General features: G+C 37.8%; 1 protein-coding gene across 3 annotated transcripts in view; it reads right to left on the bottom strand.

Annotated features, from left to right (window-relative positions):
• The window catches only part of ATP6V1A (ATPase H+ transporting V1 subunit A), a 66,258-nt gene extending 51,911 nt beyond the window's left edge, over positions 1–14,347 (bottom strand). For 2 of the 3 annotated variants that reach the window (XM_006936055.5, XM_006936054.5), the window contains exon 1: positions 13,565–14,148. The gene's annotated coding sequence lies outside the window, so the exon portion shown is untranslated. Of the gene's footprint in view, positions 1–13,564; positions 14,149–14,234 lie in introns of those variants that run through there. The other variant, XM_023260146.2, reaches the window with a different exon arrangement.
• Between the last annotated feature and the right edge of the window lie 17 nt (positions 14,348–14,364).

The raw sequence follows: 14,364 nt of genomic DNA, 5'->3' as shown, positions 1-14,364 counted from the left end.
AGATTTTCAAAAGCATAGTTTGCTAAGGAATTAACTTCCTGGTATGTGCTCACAGCCTTCAATATCGCTCCTTTGTCATACTTGCTACCAGTATAATTAAAAATCTGTGAACAGAGCTGTTCAATATCTGTCTCCACTGCCAGTCTGTAAATACCAGGGAAACAGGGACCACACCTGCTTTGTTCGTTGAGTACCCCTAACTGCAAAGTAAAGCATCCTGACACATAGTAGGTAATTACTAAACATTGCTCAGTGACAATACTGGCAAAAGGTGTATGGGAAATAGGCAAGCTCATTCACTGAGTGAAAACTGATATAACTCCTTTGAAGTGCACTAAATACATATTCTGGCATAATGCCCAATGGCCAAGATCTAAAAAAACAGTATTTAGCTGAGGCCAAAGCTGAAACAAGATATCATCATCAAAGAATGACCTTCTAATATAAAAACTTATGCTATAAGTTAAAAATGTTATACTGTTAGCAGTTATTTTACTTAATATTATGAATGCTAGAACACCAAATCATTCTACAAAGAACAGATAAAATCTCCACTGTTCTGTCTGGTATTATTAAAATTCTATAAACATTTATCAGCTCAAAAAGGCTATATAACACAGACGTAAATGGACAACTGACTTTTGACACAAATACAAAGGCAAATCAGTGGAGAAAGTATTGTTTTTTAATAAGTGGTAGTAGATTAAGTATCTATGCAAATGCAAAAAACAGGTACTTCAAGGGACACCTGGGTGGCCCAGTCAGTTAAGCGTCCGACTCGATTTCTGCTCAGGTCACGATCTCACTGTTCGTGGGTTCGAGCCCCACATCAGGCTCTTTGCTGACTGTGGGGTCTGCTTGGGATTCTCTGTCGCCTTCTCTTTCTGCCCCTCCCCACTCACTATCTCAAAAATAAAATAAACATTAAAAAAATGTACTTCAAGCCATACCTTGTACCTTATTAAAAAAATAAGCTAAAAACGGATGGTAGACCTAAATGTAAAACCTTGCTTTGTGTTCTTGGACTAGGTAGATTCATTACACACAATACTGAAAACACAATCCATTAGAGAACAAATTGATAAACTGTAATTCATGGACATTAAAAACTTTTTTGTTCTTCATAACATTGTTAGAACAAAAAGCCAAGTTCCATATTGCGCGAAAATATTTGCAAAGCATAAATGTAATAAAGGACCTATCTAGAATATATCTTAAAACTCCCCAAAACTGGACTTAAAGAGCACAATTAAAAGATGGGCAAAGGGTTTGAACATATACTTCATCAAAAAAAATATATGGATGGTAAATAGCTACATGAAAGATGCCTAACATCATTAGAAAGACAAATTAAAATGACAACAAAATGGCACTCTATACATAATAGAATGGCTGAAATTAAAAAGACTTACCATAGGAAATGTTGGTAAAGACACAGAACTAGAACTATCATATACTGCTGTAATGTAAAACGATACAACCACTATGGGAAAAAATTTGGCAGTTTCTTAAAAAGTTAAACATACGCACACACATGATCCAGTCATTCTACTCGGTATTTACCTGTAAGAAATGAAAGCTTATGGGGGCAACTGGCTGGCTCAGTTGGTAGAACATGTGATTCTGATCTTGGGGTTGTTAAGTTTGAGCCCCATCTTGGGTGTAGAAATTACTTTAAAAAAATACAATCTTAAAAAAAAAAAACTTAAAGGGGCACCTGGATGTCTCAGTTGGTTAAGTGTCCATCCCTCGATTTCGGCTCAGGTCATGATCTCACAGTTTGTGGGTTTGAGCTCTGTGTAGGGCTCTGCTGACAGTGTGGAGCCTGCTTGGGATTCTGTCTCTCCCTCTCTCTGCGCTTCCCCCACTCACTCACTCACACATTCTCTCTCTCTCTCTCTCTCTCTCTCCCAAAATTTTAAGTGTCTTTGGATCACATTAAAGAATTTGGGTCACTCTGCCTGCTTTTTGAACTAATAATAATTTTTTCCCTTTCTTGAAACAAATGAAATGCAGAACATTGAGCAGACGTATATTGTGTTTAAAACAATTCATGGGGGTGCCTGGGTGGCTCAGTTGGTTAAGCATCCAACTTTGGCTCAGGTCATGATCTCATCGTTCATGGGTTTGAGCCCCATACTGGGCTCTGTGCTGACAGCTCAGAGGCTGGAGCCTGCTTTGGATTCTCTCTCTGCCTTTCCCCCACTCATGCTCTGTCTCTCTTGCTCTAAAATAAATAAACATTAAAAAAATTTTTTAAAAATCTGCGGATGATGTAACTGCTGACTAAAGCCCCCCACTGCCTAATTCTGCAAAACCTAAGACTAGGACTTGCAGATTACTGAAAACCCATTTTTCACAAGAAAATATATAATTATTTGTACATTTAACAATCACACTCTCAATGGTCTTAATAATTGGCAATCTGATTCCCTATTTAACTATTTGAAAGCACTTCCATAATTATTAACAATCACAGCATTTTACTTTTAATAATGTACATTGATGATTGCAGCATTTTGCTCTTTCAATGATATGCATTCAAACTACAGTTTATAGCATCTCAATGTATAAATCACATAAACAGCATTTCAATTTATATCCAGAATACTTACAATTATTTGAAAGTAACAGGAAGTCCAAAGGTCATACCTTGTTCCCATACTGACATTGTTACATTGATTACACATGATAGGTTACCTATGCTATCACAAGATGGTAGATCACTCATAATTCAGGGATGCTAAATGTAAAGGCCTTTACCTATTCAGCTTCCCAAAGACTCAAGCTAAATGATTTGGCAGATTTCAGCACAATACCGAAGACAAATGTGAACCTCTGTGCATTGCTAACTTGGAGAGTAATTTGGCCATACACACCAAAACTTGAAAAGTACATATCCTTTGACCCAGCTCTTCCATTTCTAGAAATTATGTGTACAAAGTATTCTATTAACAAAATATTTATTATAGCACTGTTTCTTACAACAAAAGATTGGAAATGTCCACTAAAATAGAGACTACATAACCTGTGGTAGGATAAGAGGCTATAATACTCAGTAGTATCAAGATAGAATCTCTGGAAAGAGACTCCCTGGGTTAAAATCCTGAGTCCTATTACTTACGAGCTGTGTGACACTGTTGGGCATTTAACTACCCCATCCCTAATTTGCTTCATTTGTTAAATGGGGGAAATGTAACAACCATCACATAAGGTTGTTGTGAGGTTTCTATGAATTAATATAACTCAAATGTTAAGTGCTTGGATCAGTAATAAGCTCTCAATAAATGTTACAGATGATGATGACGACACATTAGTACAATTTAAAAGAATGATGCAGGTTACCTGAATGAAGGTGGAAAGATCCCCAAGATACCCCTGTTAAGTAAAAAACGTAAGGTCCAGAATAATATGTATTCGTGAACAAATACATGTAAGAAAAGAATAAGGACTAGGAGAAAAGGAGAAAACACACATATATATAAATACATAATTTTTACTCATTTGTATGTGTACTATCCACTCAACTTGATTAAAAATATTGTTGGGATGATTCAGTGATTGCCAAAACAATTAAGCCAAGTAATAAAACTACACTGTATATACTTAACTGAGCAAAGAGTACAGTAACTAAATAATAATGACAAATATTTATATAAATCTTACTATGTGCCAATAGGCCTAATCACTTTTCTTGTATTACTTTGATCTTCACAACACTTAATGAAGTAAACACTCTTATTTTCTTTATTTTAAAGCTGAGAAAAATGCAGAAAGATAAAAGTAACTTCCCCAAAGTCACACTGTTTGGAAGCAGCAGAGCCAGGATGTGACCCAGTCTGTCTTCAGTACTTAGGTCCTTAACCTCCTTGCTATATTGCCTCTCAATACTACTTGAAAATTACTTTTTATTTACATATATCCCAATTCTTTTCAAAAAGAATTTGTACAGTTTGCAATAAAGAACATATATACAGTCAAGTTAATAATATTGGTAACAAAAAGAGGAAAACAAAAAGTATCAACCTAAGAAACAAATACAGATGCTTTATACATGCAAGGAATCCAACTCTAAAGCAGCTGCCATGTTCTATCACAGCCTGAATGATTTAAGTTCAGCCTCTTAAAAGGACTGAAATAAAGTATTAAATAATTGTAAATACTTTTAATTTTGCCTCTTTAAAGACATTCTTATTTGAGGGGTGCCTGGCTGGCTCAGTGGGTAGAGCATGTGACTCTTGATCTCAGGGTCATGAGTTCAAGCCCCACAAGGACAGTGAAGCTTACTTTAAAAAAAAAAAAAAAGAAAAAGAAAAGAAAAAAGACATTCTTATTTGAAGCTTTCCTAAGGAGAATTACTCTTGTACCTAGGGTTTTGTTTTGTTTTGTTTTTATTAACTAAAACAAAATGTTTATTTGCAACCCGATCTGTTAATGCCTATGATTTTCCTGCACATTTTTAATGACAATTTCTTACTGGATACCCAATGGTTATCACATATACAAAATTAAGAAGAATTTATGGTGTTATCAGGATAAATAACACACTTTCATCTCAGACATCACACTAATTAAGGCAAAAAATATTTCAGACATTTGCCATTTCTGGTCAAGTGGTATTCCCCCCTTATTGATTCCTTCTTTGACCTATCAGAACTTTTATTTTTTAAAATGTTAATAGTTTTGGGGCGCCTGGGTGGCTCAGTAAGTTAACTGTCCGACTTCAGCTCAGGTCGTGATCTCGTGGTTCACGAGTTTGAGCCCCACATTGGGCTCGGTGCTGACAGCTCAGAGCCTGAAGCCTGCTTCAGATTCTGTGTCTCCCTCTCTCTCTCTGCTCCTCCCCAGCTTTTGCTCTGTCTCTGTCTCAAAAATAAAAACATTAAAAAAATAAAATGTTAATAGTTTTTTTTCTAATAACAAACACTACATATTTGTTGTAAAAATAAAAACACATAATATAGGAAACTGTAAGGAAAAAAGTAAAAATCACCTGAAATGCCCATCCAACCACTCTGAGATGGCTGCTAAACATTCTGGTGACTATCCGTTCCTGCAATTCATCTTGTAGACACACAAACAGGTAGTTTTACATACATATGTTATTGTGGATACCCTTTTTTCTTTCCTTCTTTTTTCTTTTGCTTATTTCCTCCCTCCAATGTTAACAACTGTACAAGCATATACAAAACTCAAAGTGTTTTTCAACTGTTCTATAAAAATGGGATCTCATTATATACATTTCTCTAACTTTGCCTTTGTTACTTAAGATACATGACGGAGATCCTTTCAACTCATCAGTATAAATTTAACTCCCATTTTTTAATTACTGCAAAAATATTCCAGGATATGCCTGTGCCATGATTTATACAACAATACCCTATTGACAGGCATTCCCTTTGTTCCCAGGCTTTTGCTACTACAAAACATTGCTGCAATCAACACTTACCTAAATGCATGCTTGGTTACTGGTATTTCTTTTTATTCTTTTTTTTATTTTTGAGAGAGAGGGAGGACCAAGGATTGGAAGTGGACTCTGCACTGACAGCGGTGGGCCTGATGAGGGGCTTGAATTCATAAACCATTAGATCATGACCTGAGCTGAAGTTGGATGTTCAACCAAGTGAGCCACCCAGGCACCCCTGGTGTTTTTCTTTTGTTTGTTTTTTTTTTTTAGTTTTTTTTTAATGTTTATTTATTTTTGAGAGAGAGAGAGACAGAGAGAGCACGAGCAGGGTGAGGGGCAGTGAGAGGGAGACACGGAATCCGAAGTAGGCTCCAGGCTCTGAGCTGTCAGCACAGAGCCCAACGCGGGGGGCTCGAACCCACGAGCCATGAGATCATTACCTCAGCTGAAGTCGGATGCTCAACCGACTGAGCCACCCACGCACACCTGGTGTTTTTATTTCTAAGGAAAAGATTCCATGGAGTGGTAATGTTCAATGGAAGAACATATATTTTCAATATTAACAGATATTGCCCTAATTATTTACTAAAAAACTTGTAACAATTCACATCTCCACTAGCATCTTATGAGAAAATCCTTTACCGCAGAACCCTACGAGCAGTAGGTTTACCACATAATTTTTGCTAGTCATAAAATAATATTTCATTGTTAGCATATCAATTACTAGTGAAGTTATACATTTTCTTTTAAGTATGCTGAATGTTTGGATTTCTCTTCTATGAAGTTCTGGTCATATGCTTACCCATGTTTCTATCATGTGGACTTTTACTTAACATGCAATAGGTCTTATAAGTGTTAACTCTTTATCTGTTACACTCTGTATTTGTTATTTCAAACATTTTTTTTTTCAATTCGCCTTTTGTCCTTTATCTTTGCCACTTAAAACTACCACATCTAGACTATATGTATAAAGAAAATTCAACAGATTAATATTTTAAATATTTTATTGTTTACATTTAAGCTTTTAATCCCTCCAAAATTGTTTTGTGTGGGTATGCTGCAAAGCAGCAGCTCAATTTTATTTTCTTCTAGACAGACAAGTTATATCAGTTATATTTATTATATATGCACCATTTTCTCCCAGTGGGTTGAAATATCACTTTGTCAGATATTAAATTGCTTTATATGCTAGGATTTACTTCTGCTTTTAAATTTTTGCTGTGCTTATATAAGCCTAAAAATATGTCTGGACCCATAAAATTAAATAACTTATTCAGTTATCTGGATAAGTTGGAACATTTTCATTTAAGATATTCAGAGAATTAAGAAGAAATCATTATTTAAATGTCTTAATTCTCTATATCAAATTAAAAAGGAAATGCTAGTGCCCAAAGCAATAACTATTCATTGTAGAAATTCAAGTATACAAAAGGTAAAGTAATAAATTCTAAATCTTTCTTTAATCTCCTAATCTAGAGATAATCACTTATTTTGATGCATTTTCTTCCAACTTTTCCAATAGGTATATACAATTACTACTACATAGTTCTTTTTTTAATCATGCTGTTTCTTGAATTTTATGAATATTTTCCAATTAGTCTTCTCTATTTTACTTAAAAAAAAATTTTTTTTAACGTTTATTTATTTTTGAGACAGAGACAGAGCATGAACAGGGAGGGGCAGAGAGAGAGGGAGACACAGAATCCGAAACAGGCTCCAGGCTCTGAGCTGTCAGCACAGAGCCCGACGCGGGGCTCGAGCTCACGGACCGTGAGATCATGACCTGAGCCGAAGTCGGACGCTCAACCGACCAAGCCACCCAGGCGCCCCTCTATTTTACTTTAAAAAAACACTCCATTGGGGTGCCTGGGTGGCTTAGTCAGGTTGAGTGCCTGACTCTTGATTTTGGCTCAGGTCATGATCCCAGGGTTGTGGGTGCTCAAGCTGCACACAGGCTCTGTGCTGAGTGTGGAGACTGCTTGGGATTCTCTCTCTCTTTCTCTCTCTCACTCTCTCCCCTCCCCCTGCTCTCTCTTTCAAATAAAAATGATAAAATAAAAAAATAATAAAATAACACTCCTATTTAAAAAATTTAACTAAGAAATAACTAAAACAAAACATAAAGTCTGGTTGCTTTTCAGCGTTCAGACATATCTGGAGCTCTTCTGCATCATACCATTTGTTTTCAATAAAATATGCTTACTTAATTTTCAGAAAAGAAAGAAAACATGACATGTTGTAGGTATAATTTTTAAAAAGGTTTATCACCAGAACAATAGCTTTTTTAAGTTTATTTGTTTATTTATTTATTTTGAGAGAGACAGTGCAAGTGAAGGAGGGGCGGGATGGGGGGTGGGGGGTGGGGGTGGGGGACAGAGAATCCCAAGCAGGTTCTGCACTGTCAGCATGGAGCCTGACATGGGGCTTGAACTCACGATCTGTGAGATCATGACCTGAGCCGAAATCAGGAGCCAAGATACTTAAGTGAGCTACCCAAATGCCCCAAAAGAACAATAGTTTTTACAGATAACATTAAGATTCAAAACTGAAAATTTTACTGTTAGAAGCTAGTTATATTGATACCAATAAAAACCAACAACAAAAATCACAGGTTAAATCTGAAAATACCTATGAATACCAATTTTTAAAAATAGTCTGATGACAGTTGTGAAACTTATTAACTACAGATAACTACAAATATAAAAAGGAGTTTCAAATAAATTAATCATTAATTTCACTCACAGTAGTTAATTTTTAAAATGGCTTTGATAGTTTCAAGTAAAAAGAAGAATCTATACTGTGAAAATATACATTCATTCCAGCTACCTTTATAAATACAAACTCACAAAAAATATATATGTATTTATTTACACTATATATAATATGTACGCACTACATACATAAAAGCATACACTTATACAAACCAGAGTCACTTCCATTTCACAAGAGGAAAAAACAGAACTGTAAAACTTTAAAAGTTTCTACAAAAAGAAATTAAATGGAAAACACTGACAATTTATTTCACCAAATACAGAAGTTGACATTAAAGAAAACTCAATAGTCTCTTAATAAAATCTTTCCTTAGAACAAATGAGTAATAATTTTTCAGGATTAAGGTGAAACATAAACTCATGATAACTATACTTCAATTATTATTTAATTCACTGATATTTTTTTCCAATACAAAGCCACTAATCTTTGTGAATCATCAATGTAGAAGGGAGAATATTTTACTTCAGTTTATGTCTCCATTATATTCTCTATATACCTGTCTACTTCATCTGAGGATAAAAATAAGAGATAAAAACATGTAAAGTAAAAGGCAAAATTTTTAAACATAAACATAATCTCAAAGTCCCTGCTCTATAGCTCTGTACAAAAAAAATTTTTTTTTTAATTTGAGAGAAAGAGAGAGAGAGCAAGAATGCAAGCTGGGGAGGGGGGCAGAGGAAGAGAAAGAGGGAATCTCAAGCAGGGTCCATGCTCAGCACACAGCCCGATAAGGGGTTGGATCCCACAATTCCAGGATCATGACCTAAGCAGAAATTGAGTCGGACGCTCAACCAACTGAGCCATGCAGGCACCCCATTAGCTCCATACAATTTTAACATATTTCTATAACACACTGTAGGACTAAAAATTTAGAAACAGAAGAACTACTTCCTTAAATTGATTCCAATATTAATAAATTTTTTTTTCAACGTTTATTTATTTTTGGGACAGAGAGAGACAGAGCATGAACGGGGGAGGGGCAGAGAGAGAGGGAGACACAGAATCGGAAACAGGCTCCAGGCTCTGAGCCATCAGCCCTGAGCCTGACGCGGGGCTCGAACTCCCGGACCGCGAGATCGTGACCTGGCTGAAGTCGGACGCTTAACCGACTGCGCCACCCAGGCGCCCCGCCAATATTAATAAACATAAGGTTTGGAAAATCTCTAAAGATATTAAGTCACTGCAGTTGCCAAAATAATGGGACTTATGTTGATATTTCTCAGCTTCTATTGATAAATCTGTTTTAGAATCTTTGCTGTAAGTACATTTTTCTTGGTCCTCTATTTTTTGGTAATAGCATCATTTCAAATTCTACTTGTTTCTCCACCCCCCAAACCTGTTCCTGAATTTATAGGATGTCTTAAGTCTCCTTTAAAAATTCAATATATAAAACCAAACCAGACATGAGTAAAGTTAACAAAAGATTTACAAAGTATGTACTAGGCTTCCTGCATTCATGATCTAATTTAATGGCACTTACGAGATAAATATAAGAAAATTTAAGTTTAAGGGTTCCTGGGTGGCTCAGTCGGTTACGCGTCCGACTCTTGATTTCAGTTCAGAGCATGATCTCACAGTTTGTGGGTTCGAGCTCCTCATCGGGCTCTGTGCTGGCAGTGTGGAGCTTGCTTGGGATTCTGTCTCCCTCTACCTCCCTCTCTCAGAGTAAATAAATAAACTTAAAAAGAATATACATCTATAGAACACTTTAGCTTAAATTAAGTAAATTGTCCAAGGTCACACAGCCTAAAGTAGTGGTAGGGCCAGAACATGCACCCAGGTCTATATGATTGGGAAACCTATTCTCATAAAGCCTACATTATATTGCTTTACATTTATTTTTTTTTTTCAACGTTTATTTATTTTTGGGACAGAGAGAGACAGAGCATGAACAGGGGAGGGGCAGAGAGAGAGAGGGAGACACAGAATCGGAAACAGGCTCCAGGCTCTGAGCCATCAGCCCAGAGCCCGACGCGGGGCTCGAACCCACGGACCGCGAGATCGTGACCTGGCTGAAGTCGGACGCTCAACCGACTGCGCCACCCAGGCGCCCCTATTGCTTTACATTTAAATACCACTTAGTTTTTAAAATACTTTCACATAGATTATCTAGGATTTATGTCACTTGAACTCATAATACCTGTGAGAGGAGAATTCCTAAGTATCAAATTCTAAGCCCCTACTCCCAACTTTATTTAAAAAAACATGTAACTAAAGTGGTAGGGCTGAATGATGATCTTCTGATTTTTTTTTTTAAACGTTTATTTATTTTTGAGACAGAGAGAGACAGAGCATGAACAGGGGAGGGGCAGAGAGAGAGGGAGACACAGAATCTGAAACAGGCTCCAGGCTCTGAGTGGTCAGCACAGAGCCCGACACGGGGCTCGAACTCACAGACCGTGAGATCATGACCTGAGCCGAAGTCGGACGCTTAACCGACCAAACCACCCAGGCGCCCTGATGATCTTCTGATTTTAACTCTAGTGCTATAACACTTGTAGCCTAACAGAGAGCCATATTTTTAAGTACAACTCACTGTTCTTCCCTTCCCTTTCATACTTGGATGATAACCATACTTATTAGTAACCATATGCTGTGAAAATAAGTTGGTCAGTGCATTAATAAAACCTATCTGGTTTATCTCCATTCCTCTGACCATGATTTAGATGGTTATTATTACCAATTTATATTTGAAAACTAATACCTAGTGCACAACCTTAGAAGGAGCTATGATTTGCAACAGGTTTAAAAATAGTTTAATCTTCCCGTTCAATTGTCACTCATTCAATAAACAATTTACTAAGGACCCATCGGGTACTTCAGCATCCTGGTTCTGAAGACACAACGGTAGAGACACTATCCTTGAACTCCTAGGAGCTTTATGGTTTACTAAAGAAAAGCCCAGACAACAGTAATTAAATACAATGTGCTAAAAGTGAAACAGAATAGAAAATATTGTGTAATAGTCTATAGGACCAAAAGTCTAGTTCTGCCAATAGGGGGAGAAAACACATTCTTGGTGGTGGTGATAATCTATAAAGGCAGTGAAATATAAGAAAGACTTCAGAGTAAGCACACAAGCAGTGTCAGGGACCTTAACACAGAAACTCTCGTGGGTCATTTACTGTTGGACTACAGCACAATTCCCTAATGAATGTTAAGGCTTCTCCATGTAATACTCATAAACTGATAAAGCTAGTTTCAGAAATGCCTTCCTAGCTTCAAATCACTTGTTTGTTTCTGTGTGAATTATGCATAATGTTAAAGCTCTTTTTCACATTCAACTTGAGGAGCAATTTAGTCACCAATTCCTGCTTCCAATTTCATTAGTGGTCTAAGCTACTGCTTTCATAGTTCCCTAAAATTGGGGAAATTGTGCGGTAAAATTGCAGACTCATTAACAACCTCTTTCATATTGACATTTTCTCCTCTAGTACTCAATGCTCTTTAGCTGGTTTTCTCTTTCCTACTTTGGTCTCACCCAGACAGGACTGGTTTGGACTTCTAGGGCTCTTAAAAAAATGTGTCCTATTTGATGGAATGTCACCTGGCCAATGAAGCAACACTGCTTATGTTTTTCTCTCCTCTAGAGATCAGGGAACTTCACTCTGGAGCAAATTAATGGACGGAACTATATTTATATTCGTAGCAGGCATGGCTACATAAACACACCAACAGATTAGGAAAATAGCACCAAATGTTGAAACTGTAAATCAGAATAGTGGTCTTCTTTATTAGTTAGGGAAAGCAAAAAACATTTTTAAAGTTAAGTTTTCTAGCAAGAAGCATCCATAGATCAGTTTTTCGATTTTGAAATTACTATAAAAATATTTTGTTAAATTAATATTGTGCTAGAATTTTTAACCTTTTGTTCACTTTAACAAAATCAGTTTATTGTAGAGAATTTGGATGATATAAAAAACCAAAACCAGTCACATTCTACTACTCAAAAACAGATTCCATCTTTCTCACTTTTCAGCTTTTTAATGGATTCTTCCATTACACTGACTAGAAAATTACAAGGTTTAATAGAGAATATGACTTTTCAGATTTTAAAAAAGTGTAATTTAAATTTTAAAAATCAAATCTGTCATTTTTGTAAGGCCTTTCAATTTAAAAGAACCAGAAGATTTCCTGAGTTTGAGGTGTAAATAAAAGAGTTTAACCCCAAACTGAAAAACACTCTTCCCTAAATCACACTGTTTGGGGTCAAAACACTGGTTACTACATTACATATGAAATGGGATTACATTGGGTTGGGCAAAAACCTAAGCAAAATAGTTTCTGTATTTTCACAAAACACAATCATCAAAATCTGAAGAAGTCCCTTGGAGTTATACAATAGGGAAAGCTAAGAAGGAATACAAGTGCTACTTAATATAAATTTACTACTGGTCAAGGAATTGATTGGGGGTGGTGATTAAGTAGGATTTTAGGGAGCAATGGCAAAAAAAAAAAGAATGTCAAAGGTTGAAAATATGAAGTAAACAATATCTCGACTTAACCTCCCTACCTTTAAGTTTCAGGTCAAATACATTTGGTTTAATTATATTTCCAACCCATCAGTTTCTTAAGAATTACTTCCCGTTCGGGGAAACCTAGTCACTTTCCCATACGCTAGTCTGGGTCTCCTGTAGGGCAAGAAGCCGCAACACCATCATCTTTCAACACCTCGCCATTCAATTGAGACTGTCGCATTACCAACACCTCCTGTTTTGAAGGTAGTATATCTTTATTCTTTCAACTGTTTTCTCCCTTCCTGCACCATAACATCAGAGAAGAGAAAGGTAAAAGGCCCTTCCAGGCCCAACCAAAGTACGTGAACATCTACAAAACGCCTCTCGCAGGGATGTCAGATAAAAAACTCAGAATGACTGAGAAAGCACATTCGGAAGAAAGCTTTACAGTGACTCCGCAGTGAGGGCCACATCAGTGACATTCTCTCCCAAGCCTGTCTCATCGGATACGCCTCTGCCTCCAGGGTTTTTCCTACCTCCCCGGCTCCCCAGCCAGCGGCTGAAGATACAGAGTAGGGCCTCTGCCAAAGAATGGGCTTTCGGAAACAGGACCTGAAGACTACTGCAGACCCTGAGAAATGGCTGAACCAAAACCACTACAGTAAGCCCCTGACTCCAAGTAGGGAACCATAATGGCCGCACTCATCCCCAACCACAGGAAAGGTGGACATCTCACTCCCAGGTTGCGGGGGCGACCACAGTAGGGGAAGCGAGGGTCAGGAGAACTGGAGAAAAGAGCTCCCAGTCAGTGCAGGATGACAGCGGGAAGCCCTGGACAACTGAGGCCTCCGTTCACACTTTCCCTTCTCTTCCTCTTCCCACCCCTTGTCCTATCCCCACCAGTCACCGATTACCGGTCGCCGCTCACCTGCCCGGGCGCGAGGTGCAGAAGCAGTACCGATCACGGAGCAGAGGCTCTGTCACTGCGGGAGGGGAAATCTTCAGCTGCAGAGAGGGGCGGGCCTAGACAGTCACGTGACCTCGAGCTCCGCCCCGCCGTCCCAGGCGGGCGTGATGCATTTTGGGGGCTTATATTTTTGCGGATCGTTGGAACATTAATGTTCTTGCGATTAGAGAAAAAAACACACAAAAAAATCACAAAGACTACGTCGTAAACTGTAATGTAGCAGGCGTGCGTGAAACAGGTTAAAGTGCATTGCTAAGGAAGTGACGTTTATGCTACGATCTAGGGACCGGAAATAGCGATAGCGTTGTCCCACAGTGGCTGGCCGGTGAAATCCCAGGTTTAATCCCAGGCGATCACATGACCTCAAAATTTGGATCGTGCTGGACGGAGGCCAAATTATCCGGCCGATTGTTAATTACGCTAGTCCTAAAAACATCTCATTAGTTTGAGTCTACCCCAGATTTCTTTACATTTAGAAGAACAATCTTTATAAAATCCTATTAGGAGACAGTGTTTGAAGGTCATTCTAGAGACTACCCACTAGAAGAACGGGGTCGAGAAAGGTAGTCTGGTTGAAGTGAGAGAAGAGAGGGAGGGGTGGAAAAATCCGGATTTTACCGCCAGGGCCTACCGGGCAAGCCCCACAAGTAGTGTCGTAAGGGATGGGAGGAGAAAGATGACGCCAGAAGCCACAGCCCAGTAGGAAAACGGAGGTCGTGAAGTAGAGGGGGAAGGGTGCACGGAGAACAGCAGTGCGGCTG

The sequence above is a fragment of the Felis catus genome, chromosome C2 (assembly GCF_018350175.1).
Source record: "Felis catus isolate Fca126 chromosome C2, F.catus_Fca126_mat1.0, whole genome shotgun sequence".
In the NCBI taxonomy this organism is placed as follows: domain Eukaryota; kingdom Metazoa; phylum Chordata; class Mammalia; order Carnivora; family Felidae; genus Felis; species Felis catus.
Note: the sequence above shows the minus strand (reverse complement) of the source record. Positions and strands in the feature narration are given on the sequence as shown.